This window comes from Manis pentadactyla, chromosome 7 (genome assembly GCF_030020395.1).
Source record: "Manis pentadactyla isolate mManPen7 chromosome 7, mManPen7.hap1, whole genome shotgun sequence".
NCBI classification, from domain to species: Eukaryota; Metazoa; Chordata; class Mammalia; order Pholidota; family Manidae; genus Manis; species Manis pentadactyla.
Window position 1 is genome coordinate 128,589,999 of NC_080025.1, and position 21,672 is coordinate 128,611,670.

Below are 21,672 nucleotides of genomic sequence, written 5' to 3' on the forward strand. Positions count from 1 at the left end.
TGCAGCAAGAAAGGCTCTAACTTATGCAAACCTGTTAAGACTTTCCAGGAACGACTGAAAAATAAAAATGCTGTCAAGTGCAATTGGGGAGCAGCCACAATTAATCCAGTTGATTAATACCTGAACCACAATATTAATGTCATCATAAATCTTTGTGTAATGTTTGACATCTATGATGAATAATTCAAATATATGAGGGAGATTTCAAACCTTGGCATATGAGAAATGACTGAATAAAATTTGTAAAATTTGAGTAAAAATTACTTCTTTTAAAAATGAAAATCAGATGTATTCTGTAATATGGTATTTGTTTTAATTTGTCCTTTCTTCGTGAATTGGCAAATAATTTGTGTTTATATCTAGCACTGTTCACACACTGTGTGTGTACACATTCATATTGTATTTTATTCACACACACATATTCATATAACAGACATAGTGTAACAAAAATCTGTACCTACCTGGGATTGAGGAAGTAACACTCCTACAAGGCAATCTTGAAGGAAACATTGAATCTAATATGAGGAAAAATACTGTAGCTAGTTGAATATTGAGTCATGCATTGTGACTCATTTTAAATGATTGGATTCTGGTGGGATATCGACCAACGAGGAGAGGAGGGACACATCAGAGTGTCAGAGTGATGATGTGAGTTACATTTATAAACACGTGATCTTCACCTACTGCAAATTATCTTACAACCAGAAGTGATGTTTGACGAAGAAACTGACTATTAAATTTAGCTTTCAGTTTTCACTTTCCTCCTTCAAACTGTTTAAAGACTGTTAAGTCTCATCTTTCCATTCACCAGCACTACCCTATTTTGACCTTTTTTAGAGTAGCAGACAGAATTCTTAATAGGCAAAACTGAGTTCCCTGACTAGTGAAGGGAAAAAAAAAATAACAAGGAACAAGAAAGATTCAAAAAAGCTTTACAAATCATGTAGAAAGAAAGATTCCTGATTTCATATATTGCCCTTCCCTCAGAGCCCCTTTTCTATTCTTAATCCTTCTTTTTCCTTTATAATTACTTTGTGGCATCTCTTCTCATCATAAGGATAAGGGCAGCATGAGGCATCTGACCTCCATGTGTTCAGAGAAGGCAGGAATGCAAGATAATCCTGTTCCTTATGTGATTAGACAGACTCATACAAATTTTAGGAACATAATTTATGGAATGTAAGAATGATCCTTTAAAAAATCTTCTAGACCAGAAAAAAAATCTTCTGATCATTTTAATATAGTTCTTAACAGTGATTTTTATCAGTTCAATCCAGTAAATCTGTACTACTAACTGCTAAATTGAATTTTTAAAAATTCATGTAGTCCTGAAAGCATTGTGTTAATCAACAATGTTATAGAAGTGTTACCGACAGGGGAAGTCTGTTCTCTGCTTTTCTCCTCTCCGTTTCACTTTCTCTCTCTGTCTCTCATCCTGTTTGCCTTCCTCCCTGAAAAATGGGCACCCTATATGCATCTTCACTTGGACAGCAAGTTTGAATTGTAGTTAAATCTGAAACCCCATAGTCAGGAAACACTTCTTCCGGAGTTTGGTGTTTTCTTACACATGGAAAGAATATGGAGCTTGTGTGAATGACAACAGCTTAAACAGACGCTTCTGAGAAAGGAAATTTATGAGTGCAGAAATTAGTGAGAAGGTCATTCTAAGCAGAAAGATGGGAGCTGATTTTGTAATCGCTAAACACTTTATAAACAGAGGAATGAGTTCGGATTGGTGAAGAATTGATACTCTAAAATAATGCTGAGAGAAATTAGGAACAGCTAGAGAGTTAGAAAATACTTTGGGCAAAAAAAAAAAAAAAGAACCATTCAGTTTATTTATTCATATATCAACATGTTTGAGATACAAAAATAGGAAAAAAAATAAGTATCACTCTGCTGATGCTATAACAGATCCCTCGAAGTAAAGGAACAAATACCCCATTCATTCCCAGTTGACAGCAGATAGTTTATTAATGTTTAGTGACCTAATGTGAATTGGGGAATGTACTATCTTCAGTTCATTTCTGCTTTCCTGCTAAGTTCAGTGATATAACTTATATATATATATATATATATATTTGTTTTTATATATCTAATATTGTTTATTAAATTTATTTAAAAAATAAACATTGAAGTTTACAATTGATATCACATCTTATATTTTTAGTTTACATTAAAATATGCAAAAGTAGTCATATATTTTCATATATTAAGGTTCTTGTAATGAAAACACTTCAAAAATATTTAACGTACTTTTTTTGCTTTTATGAGATTAAAAATGTTTTGTTTTTTTTAAAAAGGTTTATATGTGTTTTTTTATTTTTCTAACCAAAGCTAAATTTAGAGATTCTGTCTATGTCACAAATGATCCTTGTTGGTACAAAAAGTTTATATTTTAGGTTATGGAGACTTCGTGTTCTTTTAGTCTTATTCACAAAGTTTTTGTCAATTGTTTCCTAATGTCCCTTGTATTAGCTTGCCAGCAATAAGCAAAAATAAAGCTGGGACTGTGTCAAAAAATTCACTGGCCCACATTCATCCTTCTTCAGCAGAGTTTACTCAATAGTGTACCCCATTCAGCTACTGTGCCAGCCAACGGAAACAGCTAGTTGTTGTCTAAAATGAAGAATAATTGGAAACATGGTGCCTGTTTCTTTTCCTGCAAGTAACAATTCATCCATTTAATATTCTTTTGGTGCACTTGAATTCTGTGCTAGACAGTGTTGTGTTCACTGTTCAGTTGAGGCCCATAGGAGAAATGTCAACCTTCTATCCTGCTGCTGACCCTCCTTATGTGAAACAATGACAGCCATCTGATGGTCTGGCACCTCTACCTAAAGTTAGTTACATGTGGCACTAGCAGCTTTGTGAAGGCAAATCAAGCTGGAAAATGCTAGGCTGGGAAGGATAATAGGAATTATAAAAGATAAAATTTCTAGCTATTATGATCCCTACTTAATAGATAAAAAAAGCAAAGTGTAGTAAGGTTAAGGATTTTGCCCAAGGTTGCTCTGCCAGCAAGCTATAGAACAGACTGGTTCCAGCGCCTTTCTTCTGTACCTTGAACTATTATATGCTTTCATCCTTTATGGTAAATACATGATTGACTTTTTAAATGTTTCATACACATACAAAAATATTGCATAAGTTGCATAAGGTATAAGTTTATGGGTTTTATACTATATATTACTATATATAGTATATATATATATATATATATACTATATATAGTATATATTATACTATATGTAATATATACTATATATACTATAAAAATATATAATATATATATTCTATATATAATTTATACTATATATAATCACATATAATATTCATGCATGTATAATAAACTTACAGGAATTCTGAAAGAGCCATATTAAACTACTCTATGGTTGTCATTTCATCAAATTCTGCTTGCCTTTCTAGTGGTTTTGGTTTTTAAATTTTTGTGCTAGTTTTTTACTGCAGAATATCTATTATATTTTTTCATATTTATGTCTGTATTGCAGGAAATTGAGCTGACTGCATACAAAATGATATGCAAATGATAGTGACTTAAATAGAAATGTGTTTTTCTCAACATAAAAGATACCTAATGGTAAGAAGTTCAGGTCTGGTATAGTGGCTCCATGGTCAACTGGAATGGAAACTCCATTTGTCTTTCTGTTCTGCTACCTTTAATATGTGCTGTCTGTTGTCTGAGTCATGGTTGCAAAATGGCTCCTGCAGCTCCAGCCATCACATACAAATTCCAGTCAGGAAGGAGAAAAAAGAAAGCAACAAAAAGGAATAGCTTCCAGCTGAATTAGACTTTAGCAGGTCCCACCCACTAACCTCTGCTGATAACTTAATGCCCATTCTTAATTGTAAAAAAGGATGGGAAAATTAGTTTGTATCTGATCACATTGCTGTGACAAATTAAACTGAAGTTTTATTAGCAAGGGTGAAGAGGAATGGGCATTGCATAGGCTTCTGGCAATCTAGTGCCTTTAATCATTCCATCCTCTTGTTCCTATTTAATGTTTTGACCTTGAAGTTGATATTAATATTGCCACTCCTGCTTTTGGATTTGCCTGACATGTATCTGTCCAACCATTCAAGCTTTCTTTGTCACTTTATTTGAAGTTAGTTTCTTATACAGGGCTTAATTCTGGATTTTTAGTCCAATTTGCAAGGTTGTCTTTTGAAGGGGAAATTTGACTCACTCAGATTTTAGTGGTAACTGATGTATTTGTTTTTATTCTTTCCTTTTAATTTTTATTATTTGTTATACTTCATTGTTGTTTCCTTCCCCCAACTCCTTTCCTTAGGTTTACTAGCTTGATCCTATTTTAGACGTTATTTTCTCCATCTAAGTTCAGTTTTTCTAGGAACTGTTTACTTCTCTTTGAAAAATACATGTTTTTTTTCTGACTGAAAAACCATATCTCTATATCTCAGAGATTCATTGTGAATATTCTGAGGAAAAAATGCAATTTATTTCTTCAATAGTGAAGTAAGGCAATTGGCACCACATAATCATTAAGGAAATTAATTTTTCTCACCCTCTTCAACATCACATGTAGTCAGCAACCAACTGTCTTAAGCAGAACTGGAAATGAGCCTGTTTTGACTAAGTGCCACTCCTGTGTATAGCACTTCCTAGATTCCTTTCAGAGTTTAACTATAGTAGGAAAAAGGAAAGCTACTATCCTAGACTCTAAAAGTCCACATGGGAATGAATTATGATAAGTACTTATCCTTACATTTCTCGAACTCTTTACTGAATGCAAAACAACTTATCATGGGTGATAAAGCAAATAATGATAATGAGTAACAATGCAGTACATTTTGCGACTTGCTATCTCCATTGCATTTGTTTTAAAGGAAGTTTTTAAACCTTTTTCCATGGAAAGCTTCAGTTTTACCAAGTTCGTTATAGTTCTGTAAGGAACTTGCATATGAAATTAAGCTTTAGATTACTTGGTGACATTATTAAGCCTTTTTTGAAACTTTTATGTTTACATGAATATATTACTTCTGAAGGGAGCTTTTTTCTCTAGTCTGGCTCCAAATTATACCTTGCACTTCATGCCACAGCAGTATACTTGTTCCCAAGAGCAATCAAGGATCCTAAAATTAAGGAAAATGGTACAAGTGTTACCATCTAGGTGGGAATTTGGCTGTTTTTGCCACTGGAAACAATATAAAAGAAGAAACCAAAGTTTGGTTAAAGCCATATAACTCTACCCAACTTCATCATTTTAATTTGCTTCTTTTAAAAAAATTATTATATTGTAGATTCCCTATGATTTGGCTACAAAGTGGTATATATTTTGGTAAATCTTAAAATAGTAATTCTATACAGAAAACAATTTGTACTCCACATAAATTCTTATGGATATAATAAATCAAATAAATAAGTAACCTATTATATGTAAGAAACTTCACCTTGAAACATTTGGGTTTGTAATATTTATCCTTGGTGACAAACATTTGGGCTGTGATATTTGTCCCTCTCTCCCTTTAGTATCAAGAATGGAGTGATGCCGTCATTCTGCCACTAGCTACATATTGTTTGGGCAAAAGGACAAAGGATCAGTTCTGTTGTTGGAAGTGCTTCCCTTCCCATTACTACTATTTTCCTACAACGTTTTAGGCAAAGAGAGCAAGACATGGTGTCATAGGAAGAAAATAAATAAATTAATACATTTAAAATTCACCACTTCCTCCTCTTCTTAAGTATTTTTCCTTTAGTATTGATTGTGAAAGAGGTTGGCCTCATTTCAGCCCCTGGAGAAGTGAGAGAGATTGAGAGTGAAAAAGTATCTGATGAAAATAAAATTATTTTAGGAACATATATATGTAATATAAACATGTTGTCAGATTTGAACATTAAAATATATTGGCCTATAGCATGAATTTAATTTTACTGGCTACTAATATTGACTTTGTAAGATTGGCCATATTTTGATGCTGGATGATAGGTTCATAAGGATGGAAGTTGGGTTCATTTTTTACTATTCTTTATACCTTTGGGTATGTTTGAAAATTTCCTTAGTAAAAAAGTATTAAAAAGAAAATAAATGAGGTTTCAGGACACTGTTCTGGAGTGGTTAATTCTGAAAAAGAGATTCCTTTTTTAATGCCCCATAAGAATATTTACCAGTGGAGTTCAAAACTGGTCTGGGATTTTACAGCATCTTACTACGCAGATGGACAGTGACTGTGAAGGGGTATGTGGGGGGGACTTGGTGAAGGGGGGAGCCTAGTAAACATAATGTTCTTCATGTAATTGTAGATTAATGATACCAAAAAAAGAAAAAAAAACTGGTCTGGATTTAATATGTAGACTAAATGCTTCAACCCTGTATGAAAGTCATGCAGTTGAAAATATGATTGAACTTGGAAAAAATAGGCTCATATAGCTTCCATGAATTAATTGAAAAATTTCAGTAAGATGAAAATTTCTGGTAAGTTTCAGAAACAAGTCATTAATTCTCTAGTTATTTTTACTCTCATGTTATTTGGACTCAGAATATTAGGTGGAGTATTAGAAATCTAAAATAATCCCTAGAATATACAACTTATTTTATGTCTTAGTGTTTCCATTTTTTTCCTCCAGTTAAGTGAGAAGAAACCTGGTGACTAAATTTTATATCTTCACCAGCATTTGAGGAATAACCATGTTTGAAAGAAGATTTTTTCTAATGTATTATACAGAATTCTATTACTACAGAGATATTGTCTTCTTTGCTAAGAATAGAAAATGAAGACTATAAATAAATGAATCATTTAAAAGTCTGTTTCATAGTGTCATCTTTGTAAAATTTCTTATATAAGATGCCATGTTTTTCATTTTCTTCTCAGCTGGCCTGGGCTTACATAGAGCAATGATCTGCCACTCTCATGTATCAAGTATGTGCTAGAATATAGACATATCCACAATCCTTGCCTAGGGTACAATCTGAGTGGGCAGACAGCACAAAGAAGGCTCTGAAATTCTAGGGAGTTATAAATGCATTGATCTTGAAGAGCCCTGGATGTGAGAGAGATGTGACCATGGCATGCTTGAGACTTTTTTGGTTGGTTTGGCTTAGATTTCAATCAAATTTTAAGATAACTGTGTGATGAAATGCCCTAGGGGAGATCTCACACACTTTAGGAAGCTGTGGGGTGGTTTTGCAACTCAGATAAAACTAAATCCTGAGAAAGAAAACCCCTAAAGAAACTGAGTGTAGGAGGGAAGGGAAGACAATACCTGATCATTAAAAATTAATCAGATATTTACTAAGTGCCTCTTCTGATGATTTCTGACATTTTAGTGCTAGCAAATTTTGGATTACAAAATACTTTAACATATGTTATCTTATTCGATCCTCCCAACAAACCAGTAAGGTAAGCAGGGCAATCTCAAGATGAGGAAATTGCATCTCAGAGACTTAAGTGTTTCCTGAAGGTCTTATACACAGCTGAGTGGGGCAGGGAGCACAGAAACCACCCAGGTCTCCAGACACTGTCCGTGGTCACTCCCTATTGGCCACCCAGTATTGTGCTCTTCCATTCTGTTTGGTCCTGTGGAAGACTCAAAAGAAAAGACATGATCCCTGCCTTCAGTGAGCTTATTGTGTAGATGGGAAACCCTTGCTTTGTACCCTAGGCAAGGATTATATATTTCTGTATTCTAATACATACTTGATTTTTTACATAATGAAACAGGCAGAGAATTATTAAGTATTACACTGTATGAAATGGGCTATAAATACAATATCATTTGGATCACTTTAATTGGAAAATAAGGTATTATAATTCTACCCAAGCCTTGAAAAATGTGCTTGCTGGTGTCCAAGAATATGGTCAACTGAATGTTTCTGAAGTCTTCTAGCCAAGCAATCCATGCTTTCCTGAATAAGTCTCACAGTTAATTATTGACCAGGATGAAATCCTGTAGAGGAGGAAGAAGACAGTATCTTCTCACACCTCATCATGTACTTGCCGGTACAATTTTGCACAGCTCTGCAATGACACCTGGTTCCTTTTAAGACCTGATTCTTAAATCGTTGAATTCTTATTAGCCTCTGTTGTGACTCTGATGGAGCACCGGAAGCTTGTGGGAGCTAGTTCTGGCCCTGGCACATCTTTGTTAGATCCTCTAGGCCATCAGTGGAGGCTACCAAGCAAATTACCTCTTCACAACCTCCTATTTACAAAGTGGGTAACAGGGAAAGGTCAATTTTTTTTCAAGAAAACTGCCTAGAGGCAGAAGAATGAGCACATTTGTTCTACACTCAGAAGGACTGTGAACTCTGTAATCACTTTTATTTTCTGATGTCCTAATGCGCAAACCTAAAACTTTCCAAACCCATTTTTGTTTCAGATGCCAAATTCTATTAGAACTATTCGTTCTTTCTTTTTCAGCAAAGCAAACCTGTCCTCAGAGATAGCTGCAGGCCAGTCACTGTCTCTTCCTGTCTCTGTCTTCCCCACTGAGTGTGTATTGCCTGTGAGGCCCATGAGGACTTCCAAAGCCATCAGTGAGTGACTGGTAGCAATCCTTTAAAAAAATGCACATGGCCAGCCGGGTTCACCAGCATTATGGACATGCCTGTGTAGTCATCTTCAAAATGCTAATTTGCTTAAGTATCCATTTGAGTAGGCCAGCGTGGAGGGCAGATCTGTTGTTTAATCCTGCTTGCCACTGAGGAACAGTCAAAACAGCAGTCATATACTGGCAGAGCTGTGCTAGTCATTCCTTAAGCATTAATACATTTCTGCTCCAAGAGAAGAGGGCAATGGGAGAAATCAGCTTGGAGTTCAGAATTCAACCATAATGTTCTGTGAGTAAATGTGAGGGTACAGTTTGGAGGCACTGTCAACACCTCCTATAACATTGCTTGCTTACACTGACCACCATAGTACAAATGTGAACACAATTCTGACTCCTATGCCCAAGCACATAACTGTTACCACTGGACCAACCATATCTTCAGAGATGCATCCTTTGAATTGCTATTAGGAGAAGTGATGGATTTATGCTGAGTCATTGAAGCTTTCATTTCATACAGTGCTTATGAACATGGACTCTGGAACCAGCTCTGTCATTTACTACCTGTGTGACTTTGGGCAAGTTACTTAAAAATTTGCTATGCCTTCAATTCCCCATATTTGAAATGGTGGGATTTGTGCCAGCTCCCCATAAAGTTGTTATGAGCATTGAATGAGTTTAGACATGTCAAGAGTTTAGAACATTGCCTAGCACATATTGTGTACTGTATAGTTGTTAGCTATTGTCATTCATTCATTCATTCATCTAATCCTAATTTAAAGTATCTGATATGGATACTGCTAGGTGTTAAGAAGTAAAGACAAATGACATACAGTATGTGTCCTCAGTGGGCTTACACTCCATACTATAGGCTTGTGTTTTACTTATCCTTTTTGCCTAGCACAACAAAGGTACTCAATGTTTTTGAATGTATAACTGGATTGGGGAAATGGGCATGTATACTGACAATTTTAGTCAAAGAACTATATTTAACAGAGCCTGCCACAGAGTAAGTGCCTAGCACCATATAAGCATCAGCTATTTTGATTATTAATTTAGTAGAATAAATGCTGAGACTGAGTGTGTGGACTGGAGGTTGATGGTGAGTAGGTGGAGGTGCACTCAGGGAAGTCTTCCAAGAGGCAGTATCATTGAGCTTAGTTTTGATCAGTGAGTGGGTGTTAGCAAGGAAGAGAAGAGGGCTAAGTGTGTTCCAGGCAGAAGGAACATTGTGTGCAGAACTAGAGAGGCGTGAAATAGCACAATACATTCAGGGAGCTCCGTAGGCAAGTACTACTGGAGCCCCATCCTCACTGTGACATACAGCATGCATTTGTTAAATGAGTGTTTGAGATTAGAGGCTGGAAAATGAAACAAAACAAATGAGACATCGCTTGTTTCACTCTGGCCTTTAGCATTAACTAAATAACTAGTCAGCCTAAGTGGCTAGGGAATTTTACCATTGCTCAGTACTTGTCCTGGTACAAATGTGTTAGTCTCTATACAGCAGTGCTTTATAGTCAGCCCCCTCTTGTCTCCCGATAGAGAAAGTAAATACACTGTATTTATCTGTTTTTTTTTAAGTAATTGAGATGAATTACAAATAAAGTTGACAAGATCATAGCACAGGTGAAGATGTTTTTGCATAGTAACATAGATCTCTCCAGATCAAGGGTTAGCAAACTATGGTCTGAGGGCCAAATCCTATCCACTGCTGATTTTTGTAATTAAGTTTTTTTGGAACACAGCCGTGTCCGTTTGTTTACATGTAGTCTAGAACTGCTTTAGCACTACAACAGCAGAGCTGAGTATTTGTGAGAGAGACGGTATGGCCTGAAAAGCCTGAAATATTTACTAGCTGGTTCTTTGCAGAAAACATTTGCCAGTCCTGCTCTAGAATCTCATCTAATCTGACGGTAAGTAAAAACCACCTGAATATTTAAAACAGGGGACTGAATTGATTTAGAAGCAACATGGCAAACAATAGGATATTAAATTTAAAAAATTCACTAACAAGTCAAAGGAGATTGCATATATGTTAGCCCTAAAGAGTGTAATAAACATGAATAAATGAATGAGCATAGCTTCTGTGATTGGCCTTCACATTTGACTCTGAGCTTCCTGGCATTCAGAAAAAAAAAGGGGGAATTGGTTATCTGTGTATTAGTTACCTGTTGCTTCATAATAAGTCACCTTACAACTTAATGGCTTAAAATAGGTACCATTTGCTCTTGCTCATGAGGCTGTAAATTGGCTGAGTTGTTTTACTAATCCAGGCTGGGTCCAGCTGACCTTGGTGGGCCTGCTCTTGCATTTGTGGTCAGCCAGTATGTGGGCTGGCTGGGCTGGGCTGGCCTCATCTAAGTTGGCTGAGTTCACATGACCTCTCATCCTCCAGCAGGTTAGCCTGGGCTCGTTCGCAAAGCAATGGCAGGCTCCAAGAAAGAAAGTAGAAGCACACACTTGAGGCTTAGGCTTGGAACCGGCACACTGTTATTTCTGCTTCATTCTAGTGGCCAAAGCATATAAAAAGGCCAGTCTAAATTCAAAGGGTGGGGAAATAGACTCCAATTTTTGGTGGGAGGAGCTGCAAAGTCACATTGTAAGGGGCAGTGAAACAGGATGGAAGGAATTGGGCCATGATTGAAATCAATTAGCAACTAAGCCGGCATGTATTCCGACCATGAATTTTTTTTTTAAGTCATTTCTGTGATCTAAAGTGGAAAAGAATATTCATCATATGTCTATTCAGCCCCACCCACAGATATGAATCATCAGTGTGTTCAACCAAGAAGGCCAATATCCTCTAGTTAATGGTAGATGCAGAGGAGAGTGAAAAGAAGCTTATTAGTGGTACATACCACATGAGACCCAGACCCATATTAAATTACCATCTTGAAGAATTTCACCAGGCAAATAAGACTCAGTTTTAGTGGATCAAGAGGATAAAGAAAGCCATCATGGAAGTTACCAGTGACTAAACATTAGCTTTTGAGACTAAAGCCTAAACAGAGCTACAATATTCTCGCTTGACCATTCCCACCCCCCGCCACTTCCGCTTCCAGGTAGCATTAAAATCGGTGACTGTATTCAAAGATGTCATTGCTATCTATGTATATGGATGTAATTGAAGAGACAGGGAATAAATATTCTTTTTAAAACTCACCAGCCATGTGATGATTTTTTTTCCTGGAATATCTTCATTATTAGCAAACTAGCCTCAATAAATATGTTAAGTACAAATAGCAATGGTGATGTCAGAAATCCTCCTTAACTGTTCTTTTCCTAGTACCATGGACTGTCAGTAAGAAGAGAGTAAACAGGTAGTCCTGGCTCCTTAGAGTCATTCAGAATCCCTCAAAAATCTAGGAAAAGAAAGAAAAGCCAAACTCTAAAAACAAAAACAAAACTCCCAAACCACCCAGACAAGCCATGCAATCTAATTTTAAGAATATTCTCTTTGGCATAGAGCCAGTCAGGGTGGTCGGCCTTGTTCGCAAGAAGCTGAATCTTTACACAGAGCCTTCAGTAGAGGGGCCACGCCAGCCCTCTGTAGGAGCAGCAGTAGTACATGGGGAAGAACATAATGGGGTTTAGGGAACCATTCGATGCCTGTTGACACAGACATTAGGACCAGCTGTGAATGGAAATATATTTCAACTCAATTACAGTGAAAAGGAACTAGGCTGTTGATGTTACTGAAGAGGTGGAGATGAAACCTTCAGGATGCTTAGATTACTTGTTTCTGAGAGTTGAGGGGAAGCAGGGCTGTCTCAGGGGGAACAAATGAAGTTTCCAAAATCTGGGTGCAGAAAATCAGAAGCTAACCTTGGGTGGGACCCATAAAACTTAAATGATATATAGGATACTGTGGATAAAATGAAGGTTCCTGTGGCCAGGATTCTCACCTGGCCCTGGTTGGCTAGCTCCCTACACACATGTGGAAAATGCATTGTTATTGACTCTATATAAAGAGCCCTGCCCAGTGCTCTGGATAACACGGTGGTATGGCTGCAAAGCTACAGGAGAGTAGCTACAGCAGAGGCTGGAGTGGTGGCAGTGCTGAGAACAGAGACTGGGACAGCTGTGTGGACAAAGAGGCCCAGAGGATGTTTGTGCAGGTAGAAAGGCCCAGAAGATGGCTATGTGGGTAGAGAAGCCCAGAGGCAGAGACCAGCTCACTGCATGCATATTTGCTCTGAGTGGATGGGATTCTAGTGATTGACATGCCACTGTGGAAATAAAATTGGGTATAACCCTTTCACCCCAAGAACATTCTACTGCATTTCTTTGGTCACATTGAATCCATAGTGAACTTGCCCGGGACTAAAACCCATTGGAAAGACAGATACCTGGTGGAGTACTTAGAAGGGTAGACCTCAACAGATGTTGGTTCTTCTCCTCTTTCTGTACCTCCCACCCACCTTAGGGGATTTCTTAACAAACAAAAGACTTGTCAGCCAGCTGCCAGTTGGAAAGACGTCAGATAGGATGAGCTGATAGGTGGTTACAATCAACAAAATTCACACTCAGGTGGATGGAGCAGGGCATGTCACCTCTTCTGCCCCTCTCCTTATTACAGCTTGGAGGCAGCACAAAGACATTCTTCCTTCCTGCGGAGGAAGTGTGTGTTCTCTCAGACCTACCTTGGCATTCCTTGATGTCTTAGAGAAGCAGATGACCCCGGCTGAGCAAGACAGTCAGCAGAACAGCAGCCCTTGATGCTGCAATTGGAAATTTCCATTCTTTGCTTGCAGCTCTGAAAAAAAAAAAAATCTAAAGAGCCCAGTAGCTGGGAAATTTCCACGATGGAAAATTTTAACATATTCTTTAGCTCTAAACTATGCAGGTTTATAGAGACAATTTTTTTTCTTTTGGTAATTTCCTTCTTTAACAATAATTTATGAACATGGTTAACACTATAGCTGTGGGAATAAGGAGGGCAAGATGACTTGGGGGGAATGGGTATGGTTTGGCTAGTGGGAGGCTGTCACGTTGAACACCCGAACCATAGAAATGCAGATCACTACAAGACCCACTGGTTGGGAGCTCATCTAAAATAAAAGATAATTTGCCCTGGAGCACTGCAGAAATCTGTGTAGAGACTGGCAGTGGAAAGTGGACGGATACAATTTTGGAACAGGAGATGGTGAAATTCTGTTGCTGGAAAAAGCTGTCTCAGGCAGATCCCTTGGACTACTACTTCTTAAACATAAATATGCATATGGATCACCTAGGAATCTTAACTGCAGATTCTGGTTGGTAGGTCTGGGGTGGGGCCTGAGACTCTGTTTCTAACTGGCTCCCAGGTGACACTGATGCTGCCCTTCTGAGGATCACGCTGTGAGCAGTCAGGCCATAAACAACATAAACCTCATCATTATGAGGTCAGCTTGCCTTCAATAGCAAAACATAGTCAAAGGGCAGCTAGAGGTGAGCTCCCTTGGGGTTATTCGTTTCCTAAGCTAAGGTGTAAGAGCAGAACTGAATGTCTTCTGTAAAGATGCCTCTTGCAAATCTGGATAAAGTGGATCTTTCGAAACGTGGGGATGCAAGCAGTTACCAGAAGCCTGCCTACTCCAGTAGATTTGAGTTGGTGGTTTCTAGAATGCAATGACTTCCTAGAGAAACCCCTGTAACAAGTTGGTGGAGATTCCTAAACTGATCTTGTCCGGTAGTTCTCCAGCACTGTGGCACGTGGGGTGAAACACCAAGGAACTAGTCCCCGTTATTGAGGCAAGACTGTTGGCCAGAATGGTATAAAGGGGAAAAGGAATCCAGAAAATAAATTATTTGCATCTCAGCCAGAATAATGGTCTCAACTTTATTGAAAAAAATAAAAGGAGAACTAGAGAATTTTCCTTTTTCTTAACAGCTATCTCACCGTTATGCTACCTATTTTACTGAGAGAGAATCTGTGGCATCTTTATTCCAGGGTGTTACCTCTGATTGATCTGCAATGTATCTGCGTGTGTATTTTAAAGCAACATTTGTCCTATTTTTCATTTTCCAATCAATTCAGCATTGGATGGGTTATTACTACTTTTCAAATTAAAGTATACAGAAGAGCATATGGAAAAAAAGGAGAAGGATCACCAGCATGAAAAGCGATGTTGAAATCAGAGTATAATAAACAATGAAATGCATTTATAATATAATAAAAAGTATTAAAATAGATATTAAAAGTAAATAACTATCCCAGTATCCTAATATCTACATAAGATTTAGACATTCTAAATAGGGTACGGGATTGGTTGACACCTTCCATTTCAATCATCTTCACTGTGGGGTTAAAGTATGATTCAGCACTGAAATAGACTTCCTGATTACTTAAGTAAAAGAGATCAGTTTGGTTTTTTTCTTACTATACAGCTCAATGAGCAATTATTCACCTAAGATCCACCTTACAACTTACAGCCAAACAGAATTTGATCTGTCTAAAGGCACATCTACTTAATAAACATAACTATAATAAAATTAAACACTATTGAGTGCTTTCAACAGGTGAGGCATTTAATCCCTTACAACAAGCTTATGAGATAGGTACTATTATTATATAGATGAGAAACTGGCTTTAGACAGTTTAAATGAACTGCCTGGGATCCATACATTACGGCCAAGCAGGGAGTACCGTCTCTGACCAGCTCCACTTACTCTAGTGCTTTTTCCAAATGTCACAACTACATCTCAGTTTTGTTTCCCTTTCCCTTATCACAGACAGATGGATAGATACTCCTCGAGTTTAACAGCTTCACAGAGCTTGATTCAAATGCTGAATGTGTTGCTAGTCGCTTACAGCTGCCATTTCTCTAGCAGTGAAGTAAATCCAGGCAAACTCTTTTGAAGAGCTCATTAAAATTGCTAAAATAAAGACTTAGAAGCAGGTGCATTCATTAACTAAAATGCAGACGATTATGTTAATATCGCATTCAGGTGACAAATTTGAAACCATCAAAATCATGGAGGATAAAAGGATTTTCAAAGCTAAAGTTAACTTCTTCCTTTGTAGGGCTCATTGCTCTGTTAAGCATGTGACTACCTTTGCAGCTGTCAACATGGGGACCTCCACTGTTACCTCACAAAAATAAAGCCATTTTTGCAGTATCACATTTCCTTTACAATTTCTTGGGTCACTATTCAGGAAAAGAAAGGTAAGGAATTGCCTACGATCCTAGTACTATCTTCTAAATAGGAAACCCGGCACCTCTTTTACAATCTATTGTCAGATTAGGCCTAAGGGTAGAGGAAACAAATAAAAGATGGCTAAAATATGCAGACAATGATTCCACATTTGGACCAGATGGACCAACAGCTCTTTCACTTTGCCTTTTCTTTTTTTTCTCAAAGAAATGTTGCGCATAAAGTATGTATGTGACCATACATATGCGACCTCATACATAGGAGGCTATACATCAGAATGTTAACAAGTTAATGCCAGGATAGTTTTGGTTGTGTGTGTGTGTATTGTTGCATTTCTCAAATTTTCTACAGTGAATATGCATTACTATAAAAAATTTAAAATAACTAAAAATTATTATCCAGCAATTGGCCTCTCCGTATTTGGTTGTTTTACCTATAAAATTGGATTTTTAAAAAATTAATTGCCTAGCATAAGGGAGCTGGGTGAGATGTTCCCCAAAGTTCATTCTTCTTCTCAAATCTAGGACATCTGTGGAAACACTGATTCTGCCTTTCAGAAGAAAATATAAGAAAAAGAAGGCTAGGTATCAAGCCATGTATAAAAAAAATTATAAACATGCTTAAGGATTTTAATATCATTATTTAGCACCTCAATCAAGTGGGCATTCATCAAAGTCAATGCATCTGCCACTTGCAAAGGGAAAAAGACTGAGCAACCTTTTAAGGCAAAATTAACTTTATTTTTAACTTTTTTAGTTATACAGTCCGGGTAGCCTTTGTAAGCTACTACGTGACACATTCATTTTTTTCAAATGGTGTGCTACAAGGACTATATTACTGACTATAAAATATAAATAATGAAGCTGTTATAGACTTGAACTTACCTCCTTATAGGGCATGTTTACACAGGGAAAGAGAGAGAGTGTGTGTGTGTATTTGGTTAAATAGCTTGAAATTAACAAGCTGAAAGACTGCTTGTACAGTGTAATAGTCCTATTTTTGCCTTCCTTCCTCTTCAACTCTTGTTCTATCTCTCTCTGTACATTATACTTTCTCTTTTCCTACACGATTTAAAAGACCATTGACTTCATTTAAAATGAAAAACAATACAGAAAGCAGGAAAGATATCCTTGAGATGGGATTGGGTAAGCATATTCATCTACGTCATGTACTCATACACACTCACTCCTCTCCTGGTCAAGAGTGGCCTTGCTGAATCCCTGCTCCAAACTGCTGTTAAGTCTTTTCAGTTATATGGAGTGTGGGCAGGTCCTTCCACTGCTGGACAGCTCTGAGTCTCCTAGGAATATTTTCCCACACACTCTGATTTCCCATTAAATTATCAGAGCTGCCACTCTCACAAAAACTGCAGTTTTAAGACAAAGTAAAGAAGGTATACAGAAGGGATTCTTGTCCTTCGAATATGAGCATCACCACCATAAGGTTGGAGGGTAAACTTCAGAGCACAGAATTTAAAGGTGAAAGGAATTTGAGAGGTCATCTTAGCCAAGTTTTCTTTAAATGTGTCTCTTCTAGAGCATACCTGATAATCATCCAGCCTGACCTTGATCCAGTGATGAGATCCATCTCATCCAAAGATGAGAATTGTTCTACTTTTTTAAACTTGTGATAGATGGGTAGATAGAGCACAAATCACATTACAGCATGATGCAAAAAAGAAAAGAAATTACTTATTCCTAATCCTATCACTCCTAAAGAAATCAACTATTTTTTAATTTGTTACTGATCCAGAACCCTCATCTCAAGTAAACATTATCCATTAAGGTCCATGAGGAATGCAAAGAGGCTGAACCATTTGGCTTAAAAACACTGGAGATTTTATTGGTCCATGGTGCCCAATTACACTGTGAGAGTCATACCCTGAAAAGGAAAATTATATAAAGAATTTATAAGCCTTTATAACACAGTATTTTCAAAGACTCTCCCTAATTCATTCACTTTTGTCACTCTGACAACTCACTGTTGTACTCCTCAGTACAACAACAAAAATCTCTGAAATTATCTTATCCAGGGATCTTTAAAAAATTTACAAATACTATGTAAATTGAGCAATGTGTTCCCAAGTTACTTAAACTGTATATATGATGATATTCTCTTCAAAGTAAATTGGAGCATCCAGCAGTATTATGAAACAACTAGATGTGACAACACAAAAGAACAAAAATAACAAAAGAAAATCTTTCAGAGATCATCAGATCTTTGGAAACAGATATGCTGCCTTTTCACATTGGCTATATGGGAGATTCTTTTAAAATGAATTTAAAATGAAAGTGATGTTGAGTTTTGGGGAAGCATATTCAGAAAATCAATTAGTTAATAGGATAGAAGACTGTGAACTACAATTTTTGGCTAAGTAAATAGAATGGAGAGGTTTAAAAAATTATTATTTCAATGAGTTGTAAAAAAAAAAACTTATTGAAAAAACTTAAAACAACACAAAATAATAAAAGGAAGAAAACAAACTATCCACGTTCCATCACCTAAAAATAAGCCGCTGTAGATTTTATGGGAATATCATTTCTGATATGGAAATAGATATTTAGAATTTTTAAATGCAACTTGCACTCAGGCACTAAACATGGTCTTATGGATGACAGTCTACAGAGACCCAAAACCTGACTTTTTTAAATGTTTATTTCATCTGAAACATGATGGCAGGAAGTAAAGAAAGGAAGAATTACCAGTTCATAAGCAATTACAAGAATGTGAGTTCAATAGAAATTAGCAGATATTTTTATTTTTGTCTACATATCCCTGATCTGATACCTAATTCAGCAGCATCTAAAAATATCACAATAAGGTATTTCCATACTGCTTTTTTGGTTTACAAATAAAGTTTATGCTGACTCTCATGACTATATAAAATAATCAGGGTTCATATTTAAGCTAGTACATATTAGTCTGGCCATTCCAGCCTTAGGGCCAAATATACATTCTGTTTAATTGGATATTTATTTTGATTGGCCAGTGCTGGTGCTAGACCAGTTATTATATTACATATCAAGGTCCATTTTTACTAGTTATGCCACTTATGAGCAAACTGAATATTCCCCTTAGCCAAGGTTTATTCTTTTAATTTTCTAATGTTTGATTTTTTTTTAAATGTCAATTTGAACTCCATTCATTTCTTAGTGAACATATCCTGTAAGGTTCCTTCTCTTGCAGAGGTAATTTTTATTTATTTGATTGTTTCTTTATGAAAAGGAAAATAAAATCTCTCTTCCCTCACTTCCAAACATACCTCATGATGCTCACGTTTGGGCAGACTTAACTGGAAATTTTCAAACTCAAAAGAAATTTTGCTCTTTTATGTTGCAAACATCAGGACATTGTGCCCTCCAATGTCTGCTGGGATCAAGAAACATTGATACTGATTATCCGAAGGGCAGATTTTCCCAGTTATTTCTATTTAAAAATTTTGTGGTGGCTCTCTCCTCCTACTTACATTTGACTAATGCTAATACAAAATTAGATGCTGTTTCACGTACTCACCAACTTACATTGAGAAAATACAGGTCAAATAGGTGGAAGAAAGCCAATATTTCCTTGGCAACCTGCATATCAGGATTGAAGGGAACTGCTTAATCAAAAGTACAGATTTTCTGTGCAATAATAACTTTATCTTATAAACTGCCTGATCATTTTACCAGAAGAAAAAGTATAAATAATTTTAGTAAATTAAATCATATTTTTCCACTGACATGTTCTAATTTAAAGATATAATTTAAATTTAATTGATCCTTAACTGAGGTGGTATTTAACCATTCTCATACTATTGATACTTATGCATATCAAGCAATAAGTGCAAAGTCCATGGCTCTGCTACTTGTTTTTACTTTAATATAAAATAAAGAGCAGGAGCCACATTTCATGTAAAGGAACTAAGGCCACACTTCAACAACACCTCTTCCTCCTTCCCTAAATTCATTAATGGCCACCTCAATTTTTCAGTGTTTGAAATTTCATACTTCACATTCACTAATTAGGCACATTAGAGAAAGGACCAATTTGAATTAGTGAAAATTTTGAATGCTACAATATTATTAAAAATTCATAGCTTTATCCCTTTATGGTACAATATGCCACTCGAGCAGTCTACAGTAAAGGATTTCCAAGAAGAAAGGCTACTTCTAGGACAGCTTTAATGACAACATTCTTCAAAATTGTGCACTTTAAGCTTTAAGCACATGAGTGTTGCTAGGTTATTTGAGTATGTTCAGTTCCCATTCACTGAGCAGGTACTATATGCTTGGCATCATGCTAGAAAAACTTGTCCTCCTGGGTTAACAATTCACTCTAAATCACCATTCATTTTGACTAATGACATTTTATCTCATGCTTTATTCAGTACCTGTCTACATTTACTCATTTATTCAAAAGATTTTTAACAGTTATAATAGGTTTAGGCACAGGCACAAATTCAGAATGACCGGGGTCTTGGGGTGAAAAATAATTTTCCATGCTGACCAACATCAATCAATCAATCAATCAATCAATCAATCAAGCCCTTTGTTTAAGCTAATAATACAGCTAGTTCAGGATTTCTCAACTTTGCCACTGTTGATATTTTGGACTAGATAATTCTTTGTTGTGGGTAGCTATCCTGTGCATTTTCAGATGTTTGGCAGCATTCTTTGCCTCTTTCCATTAGATGCCAGTAGCACCCCCACTTCTAGTTCTGATAATAAAAAATACCTCCAGGTATTGCTAAATCTCCTGGGGGTGAGGGGGAGGCAAAATTGCCTGTGGTTGAAAACCACTAGCTAGTATGTATATCATAGCTTCTTTACTAGATAATGAAGACCTAGAAGGCAGAGATCCAATGTGATTCATCACTCTACCACCCACTCCCCACCAACTAAATTTAGTGTCTGGCACAGAAACACTTCTTGATGAATGTTCTGGAAAGGACAAAGTATCTCAAGTAGCTATACTGTCATCAGGTCTGCACAAAGCACTTTGTAAGCCCTGAAGATGAATAAGGTAACTGGGGTAAATTGCCCAACAAATTTTCACGATTTCAATAATCACTCCCTATTCATATTATATACCCAATTTGGTGCCAAAACCTACATTTGTATAGGCTTTTAATGTGTATGAAGCACATTTTATAAAATGACATTTATATCAGGATAATCACTTTGACCACCTCTGTTTATAATTTAAGCTCCCAAGTTCCAGAGTCTCTCAGGCAGGAGTGGGAGGTATTTTGATTTCAGTGGCATTGCCTCTGGTTAGTAAAACGAACTCTTAAGATTGGTTTAGTAATGTTAAAGTTCAGTATTCTTTTTTGCCGTGTTAGAAGTAGAACATCTAAAAGGCTCTCCAGTAATCTAAGTGATTCTGGTTTACTTAGATTCCTGGAAATTGCCAGAGGGCTTTAAGGGAGGATGGGAAAAAAGAGTGAGGAAATGTTCCCTGTGGGCAATTGGGGAAAACAAAAATATTTTTGTGCTGTGGAGACTTCTCAGGAAAGGAGGGTTGGCCCACAGAGGCATCTGCACAAAGGGGAATTTCCACATTTGGGAAAACATGGTCATAATTAATGACTTAGGAAAGCCAAGAAAATGGACCATGTTGGGAAAATATGATTTTCAATAGCTAAGGCATTGTTAACTGATTGGGTCAGAAAATTGGATTGTTACAGAAAGCAATTTTAATTTGTGGATATTTGCCTACAAGTCCTTCTTTCTGTGAATCTCATAAGTACCCTGCCCTTACCAGGGCCACCAGCTTCCCATAGCCAGATTCCCTCTCTTTTCCTCCCTGCCCTCAGGGAGTGTTTTCATTAGACTTCTGGCCTGGACACCGGCCTGTAGTCTTTTTCTTTGAACATGATGCTTTGGACTAGCTAGCAGGGCTATTAGCATCCATCAGTATAGAGATGATTATCCAGGATTCTTGGATGAGGGCGGAAGGATGAGATTGCATGATGTTAATGCAGCCATTATTTATTGAGGTCTCCATGTTCAAGGCCCTGTGCT

At 36.8% G+C, this 21,672-nt stretch overlaps 1 protein-coding gene and 1 long non-coding RNA gene across 6 annotated transcripts in view; one reads left to right on the plus strand and one right to left on the minus strand.

Annotated features, from left to right (window-relative positions):
* MKLN1 (muskelin 1) overlaps positions 1-21,672 on the plus strand; it is a 390,326-nt gene that overhangs the window by 63,132 nt on the left and 305,522 nt on the right. The gene's annotated exons all lie outside the window — the stretch shown is intronic.
* LOC118924335 (uncharacterized) overlaps positions 5,663-21,672 on the minus strand; it is a 108,742-nt gene continuing 92,732 nt past the window's right edge. For 2 of the 5 annotated variants that reach the window (XR_008998554.1, XR_008998555.1), the window contains 5 exons: positions 19,181-19,242; positions 13,174-17,548; positions 11,694-11,892; positions 7,798-7,927; positions 5,663-5,775 (listed from right to left, as the gene is read on the minus strand). This is a non-coding gene — a long non-coding RNA (uncharacterized LOC118924335). The remainder of the gene's footprint in view (positions 5,776-7,797; positions 7,928-11,693; positions 11,893-13,173; positions 17,549-19,180; positions 19,243-21,672) is intronic. The other 3 variants (XR_008998552.1, XR_008998551.1, XR_008998553.1) reach the window with 2 other exon arrangements.